The sequence below is a fragment of the Orycteropus afer genome, unplaced genomic scaffold, assembly GCF_000298275.1.
Source record: "Orycteropus afer afer isolate SDZICR_OR568_19922 unplaced genomic scaffold, OryAfe1.0 scaffold00354, whole genome shotgun sequence".
NCBI classification, from domain to species: Eukaryota; Metazoa; Chordata; class Mammalia; order Tubulidentata; family Orycteropodidae; genus Orycteropus; species Orycteropus afer.
Genome location: NW_006921941.1, coordinates 1,391,786 through 1,398,867, shown reverse-complemented (window position 1 = coordinate 1,398,867; position 7,082 = coordinate 1,391,786).

Genomic DNA, 7,082 nt, shown 5'->3' with positions numbered 1-7,082 from the left:
CCAGCTGCCCAGCCACTCAACCAGGACTAGCCAAGTTGACATACAAACATAACCATCACAGTTCTCTTCTTCATGAGTAGGGACATTTTTGTCAGCTAGTTCAGACAGGAGAGAGAACAACCAACACTGTGGTATCACAGAAACCATGTAACAGAAGTACTTCAAGGAGGAATAAAGTAGTAAGTCACATAAGATAAGAAAAATCAAGGGTGCATTAGATTTGGCAACCAAGAAGTTGTTGGTAACCTCAGAGAGAAGAGTTTCACTGGAGTGTGGGTACAGAAGCATGGCTGCTTTGGTGTTTGAGTGAAGTAAATGGGGACAAACCAAACCAAACACACTGCCATCAAGTCAATTCCAACTCACAGTGACCCCCATATGATTTCCAAGGCTGTAAATCTTTACAGAAGCAGACCACTCATCTTTCTCAGAGCAGCTGGTGGATTCGAACCACCAACACTTTGGTTAGCAGCCAAATGCCTTAACCAGTACACCACCAGAGCTCCTTAAATGGAAACAGTACTCACAGACAACTCTTTCTGGCTATGAAATAACAGAAAGTTATAGGATAGTATCCAGAGAAAGTTTGACTTGACCAAGTGCTGAAGAAAATGCACCATGAGAAAGGAAGTGGTTGAATATCCAAAGAAGAGAGAAGATTGTCAGTGAACAAGTTCCTGAGAAGGTGGGAGGGATTCAGAATTTGGTGGAGGGAAAAACTCCTTTCACTGATGCAGGAGGGCAGGAGGAAGGATAGGTCAAGAGAAGGATTCATTTGTAGGTGTTGAGGAAGCAAGTTGAGAGAGTACTTTCCTGACGGCCTCAATTTTCTCAGTGGAACAGGTAGGTAAATCTTTAGCTGAGAGGGAGGTGGAGGAGAGACAGTTTGAGGGAAGAACAAAGAGGTTAGAATAACTGCTGGAGAGATGGAAGAAGTCCTGACTGCTGACAGATAGGATTAATGAGCAGGTCCCAGATGAAGTTGGAGACTACAATTGGAAATTACTCCTGTGTGATTTTCTTGAGAAGAACTCAGCTGAACAATTGAATGCTTGGAATAACTAATACTCGGGTTCTATAAGCCGAGTGCATTGGTGGGACAAGGGGCAGGAAGAACTAGGGAAATGGAAATGATAAAGAAGATTCTAGAGTCCAGATTCAATTGGAAGTAAGTGAGGGCAAGAGGATGCTGATTTCATGGGGAGAAAATGGAATGGTGTGAGGACCTAAGCGTCAGATTGTGTCCAAGATGAGGATAAAGTGGAGTTATATCACAGAAGGGGCTGGGTTCTAAAGCCAGCATTTAAGGCATAAATTTTATAAGGTTAAATTTATCATTAAATATGCCTTAATTCACTCTTAAAATATAGTTTGCACTGACATCCTGACATACTGTTTTTCAGAGAGAACTACATAGCCAGCATCAGACTAGAGCTCTGTCTTGAGCAGCATATTAAGTAGTTGGCATGTGTTTAGAGGCCATATTGACAAAAAGAAGGAGTGCTCTTTAAACAGTAGAATCAGAGAGAGGGCAGTGAGATGCTCCCATAAATGAGGTACAAGGGAACTGAGATCGACTGAGGAAATGGCATTCACATCCCCCAGCTCACCTTCACTCCCCAGCACATACCTGTTGAAGGGAAAAGCCACAAAAGCAACTGTGTTATTTAAATTGTTCTTTCTTTCCTTTTCTCATTTTTTCCCCCAGCATGTAGAATTGAATTTAAATGAGTTCAAAGCATGAACGATGTGATTTGACTATTTTGGGAATAAGAGAGTGAATAAGTTTAAATAATTGGAGGCTGTGGTCTATGACAATCTTTTCACCATTGAAACTATGGTCTCCTCTTTATATCCAAACACTGCCTTCTCCCTCTCATAGTGGATGAAGCTATCCCTAACCCTATCTAAGTCCAACTCCTCCATTGATTTAAAATCCATTCTCTCTCACCTTCTTGAGATCTTGTTCTTCCAAATATTCCCCTGTTCTCTTCCATCATCTCCCTCTCTGCTGGATTATTTCCATCAGTCTACAAGCATGTCCAAGATCTCTAATCTTTGAAAAACCCACCTTTGTATGTATCTTCCTCCAACTATTGTCCTATTTCCTATTCCTCTGTCTCTACAGAAAAACTTCTCAAACAGATTGTCTGTATTCCCTCTTAGCAACCCCTCACCTCTGTTCTCTCCAACCTCTCACAACTGGCTCTTATTTCATTCCTCCATCCTGTCTTAGTTCTCTGGTGCTGCTATAACAGAAATACCACAAGTGGATGACTTTAAAAAACAGGAATTTATCCTTTTTCCGTTTAGGAGGCGGGAAGTCCAAATTCAGAGTTCTGGCTCTCAGGGCTGGGTGAAAGCCCCTCGACCTCAGGCTTTAGCTCTGCCTCTTGTCCCAGGCCCACTGGAGCTGGAGGCTTCTCCTGACTCCCACAGCTCCTGGCTGCTGAGGCTGATGAACCCAAAGTTGGCAGGCAAAATGGCACAGTCCCAAGATCTGCAGGCAACAAGGTAGGCCACCGGGTCACGTCCAGGAATTGGAGATGAAGATTCGACCAAATGAAGGATCCAAATGTGCCAAAAAGCTTGAGACCTTTCTCAAAGCTTCTCCATCTATACTGGAAGCAGGCTGCACCCCAAAAGAAGCTCCCCTTCCACTGATTAATGTCTCACAGCAGATTCCACCATGGTGTTAATTACCCAATCTCATCATGAGGAATAATTACATCCAGCTGCCAAGCCACTCGAAACCACAGGCCAGCCAAATGAACACACACCTTAACTACCATAAGTCCATTAAATTGCTTTTATCAAATTCACCAATAAGCTCCATGTGGCCTAATGTAATGATCACTTCCTACTCCCATTCCTTCTGTTTTGATTCACTCCCCCCCACCCCCGTAGTATCAGGACACTACAGTCTTTGATTTCTCTTCAACCTCTCCGACTGCATTTTCTTTCCCCTTGGGCTGCTTCTCCTCTGTCTGAAGGCTATATGGTAGTATAGCCTAGACTCAATTGGGTCCTCTTCTCCGTCTTCACTTTCTCTGTAGAAAGCTCAGTCAGTTTCATGACTTTAAATGCTATCTTCTGATGACTCCTGAGTTCTTCCTTAAGCTATAGCCTTCTATCCCTAATTGCAGGCTTGACACCTCAGATGTTGAATAGGAAAGTAACATTTAATACAGCTGAAACAGAACTTTTCATTCTATACCATGTCACCAATCTGTTTCTCTCCACTGTTTCCTGTTTCCATAAATGCTACCCTATTTAGGGGGTATTAGTTTTCTGTTGCTGCATAATAAATTACCATAAGCTTAGCAGCTTAAAACAACACATTTATTACATTATGTTTCTATAACTCTGAATTCTAGGAACAGCTTAGCTAAATTCTCTGCCTTCCGTTCTCATCAGGTAATAATCCAGATGTCAGTTGAAGCTGCAGACTCATTAGAGGCTTGGCTGAGGAAGGATCTACTTCAAGGTCCCTCAGGTTGTCGGCAGAATTCATTCCCTTGAAGCTGCAGAACTGAGGGCTTCTGTTTCTTGCTGAAAACTGCCCTTAGCGTCAAGAAGCTGTTCAGTTTCCTGCTGTCTTAGTTACCTAGTCCTGGTGCTGCTGTAATAAAAAAAATACCACAAGTGGGTGGCTTTAAAGAACAGGAATTTATTGACTCAGAGTTTTGGAGGTTAGAAGTCCAAATAAGAGCATCAGCTATAGGCAAAGTCCTTCATCAGTAGCCCCAGGAGTTGCTTGGCACCTGTCTTCCCCCTGTTTGTGTGTCTGTGCCTGTTCTGCTCTTTTTATAACTCAGAACTGATTAGGTTTAGGTCCCTACCTACATGATGATGACCCTATTAGCATAATAAAAGAAAAACTCTGTTTGCAAACAAGATCACATTTACAGGTACAGGGGCCAGGACTTCAATATAGACACATTCAATCTAAAACACTTACCATTGGGCAACTCCAACAAAGTCATTTATTTCATAGCAGCTTGCTTCTTCAAGGCAGTGAGGGGGAGTTCTTTGCTCTACTATCTTACTAGTCTGCTAGTAAGACAGAATTTAGTGTAACATAGCATCATAATGGGGTTTTGCCCTATCCTATTGGTTAGAAGCAAGTCACAGGTCCTGCCCATGCTCAAGGGAAGTGATTATATATAGATCACAGACACAACAAGATGGGAATCAAGGGAACTGCCTCCAAGTCTGTCTACCAGATACAATGAGATGTAGCTTTTCCCTTTTGTCTTTCCTATGTCCAATAGGTAATTATTGATCAAACACACACACACACAATCACATCTATTTTTCAAGGACAAATACTAATTGTTTGGAGACAGTGCAGTCTAAATTCATATTGCAGAAGAAAAGGTTTTTTCTTAGCACCACATAAATTTAACAAAAACCTTAGACACAAGGGACAGAATACCTTACACAATTATGAAGGACAGTATGAGTTCTTCTTTCTTATCTTACTCCTACAATCTCTTTCCATGCCCTTTAAACCATTAGCCTCTGGTCCCAAGATTAAAGCCCATTATTAAACCACTTTTTTTTTTATCCAAAAAGGAAAATTTTTACTGGTTGTTGAAATACAGATTTCGTAGATTGTGTGAATTTATTCACACAGTAAATTTATTGGAAAATGGTATAAATGATTTTCAAGCATTTTTGTTACTAATTTTTTTGTTTTCTTTTGTTGTTGTTGAGACTACGCACAGCAAAACATACCAATACAACCAGTTCTACGTGTACAGTTCAGTGACATTGATTATATTCTTTGAGTTGTGCAACCATTCTCACCCTCCTTTTCTGAGTTGTTCCTCCCCCATTAACATAAACTCATTATCCCCTAAAATTCCTATCTAATCTTTTGAGTTTCTGTCGTCACTTTAATCCCATATATATGGTTGCTTTAAAATTTTTTTTTAATTATCTAGCAGTGTTCCCTCCACTCCCCTCCCTACCTGTAACCAACAAAGAAAGTTTCCTTCCACATATAAACTTTCTTTAACTTTATACAATAATGAACTAATACTATATTTGTCCTTCTGTGATTGATTTATTTCACTCAGCATAATGTCCTCCAAGTTCATCCATGTTATGCAGTGTTTTGTAGATTCTACATTATTCTTCAGTGTTGCATAGTATTCCATTGTGTGTATGTACCATTGTTTGGTTATCCATTCTTCTGTTGATGGGTACCTGGGTTGTTGCCATCTTTTGGTTATTGTAAATAGTGCTGCAATGAACGTGGGGTGCATATATCTCTTCTTGTCCTGATTCTCACTTCTTTAGGATATATACTGTTTTGGTTATCTAGTGCCACTCTAACAGAAATACCACAAATGGGGTGGCTTTAACAAACAGGAGTTTATTCTCTTACAGTTTGGAGGCTTTAAGTACGAGTTCAAAGCACCAAGCTCTAGAAGCCCTTCAGCCTTGGGCTTCAGCTCTGTCTCTTGCTCCCAGCCCACTGAAGCTGGAGGCTTTTCTTCACTCAGACAGCTGCTGGCTGCTGAGGCTGACAAACCCAAGGTTGACAAGTTAAAAGTCATAGTCCTGACGTTAACAAACTACACACACAAAAAAAAACCAAACTCACTGCCATTGAGTGGGGTCTACTCATAGTGCCCCTCCTTGGGTTTCCGAGGGAGTATCACTACAGAAGTAGATTGCCCAACCTTCCTTCCGGGGAGTGCCTGGTGGATTTGAACCACCGGCCTTCTGGTTAGCAGTCAAATGCCTTAGGCAAACCACACAGCAGGCCACTAATTCAAGTCGAGGAAAAGTCCCAAGATCAGTAGGGCATGGCAGGCTGCTGAACAATGACTTGGCTACATGCAGGGTTCAAGCATGCCATAAAACTAGACACCTTCCTCAAAGTTGCTTCTTATATACTATAAGCACCCCACATCTCTAAAGCAGCTATTTGACTGCTCCACTAGATTCCACCACGGAGTTATTTACCAATCTCACCATAGGGAGTAACTACATCCAGTTGCCCAGCCACTCAATTAGGCCCAGCCAAGTTGACATACAACCTTAACTACCACATATACCTAGTAATGGGATAGCTAGATCAAATGGTATTTCTAACTCCAACTTTTTAAGGAATTGCCATATTGCTCTCCATAGTAGTTGTATCATTTTACAGTCTCACCAGCAGTTGATCCCATATACATAATTTTTAAAAGAGCATAATGCTCAAAGCAGAAACTTTTCACTAGTTAAGCCAAAATATTATTATCATTATTATTATTATTGTTTGGTTTTAAGAAGACTTCAGGGGGATACTTTTTATTTAAGGTGTTAAGGTATTAAAATTATCTCATGATAATAGTTTCAGGAGTCCATCCAGCCCCCATGGCTCCAGAAAGTCTGGAATCCATGAGCATTTGAAATTCTGTTCTGCATTCCCCACCCCCTCCTTTTGATCAGGATTCTTCTATAGACTCTTTAATCAAAATATTCAGTAATATAAACTAAACCAAACCAAACCAAGCCCACTGCCGTCAAGTCAATTCCAACTCATAGTGACCCCCATTGGGTTTCTGAGGTGGTAAATCTTTATGGAAATAGATTGCCCACTCTTGCTTCCATGGAGTGGTTGGTGGGTTTGAACCACCAACCCTCTGATTAACAGTCAGATGCCTTAGGCACTATGCTACCAGAGCTCCTTAATATAAACTTGTTGTGTTGTTGTTAGGTGCTGTCGAGTCATCTCTGACTCACGGCGACCCTATGCAGAGCAGAATGAAACAATGCCAGGTCCTACGCCAGGTCCACAATCCTTGCTGTACTTGAGCCCATCACCACAGCCACTGTGTCAATCCACTTTGTTGAGGGCCTTCCCCTCTTTTGTCAACCCTCTACCTTACTAAGCATGACATCCTCCTTCAGGGAACGGTCCCTTCTGACAACATGACCAAAGTAGGTGAGACAAAGTCTGGCCATTCTTGCTTCCAACGAGCATTTCAGCTGCACTTCCTCCAGGACAGATTTGTTAGTTCTTTTAGCAGTCCATGGTACTTTCAGCATTCTTCGCCAGCACCACAACTCAAAAGGATTAA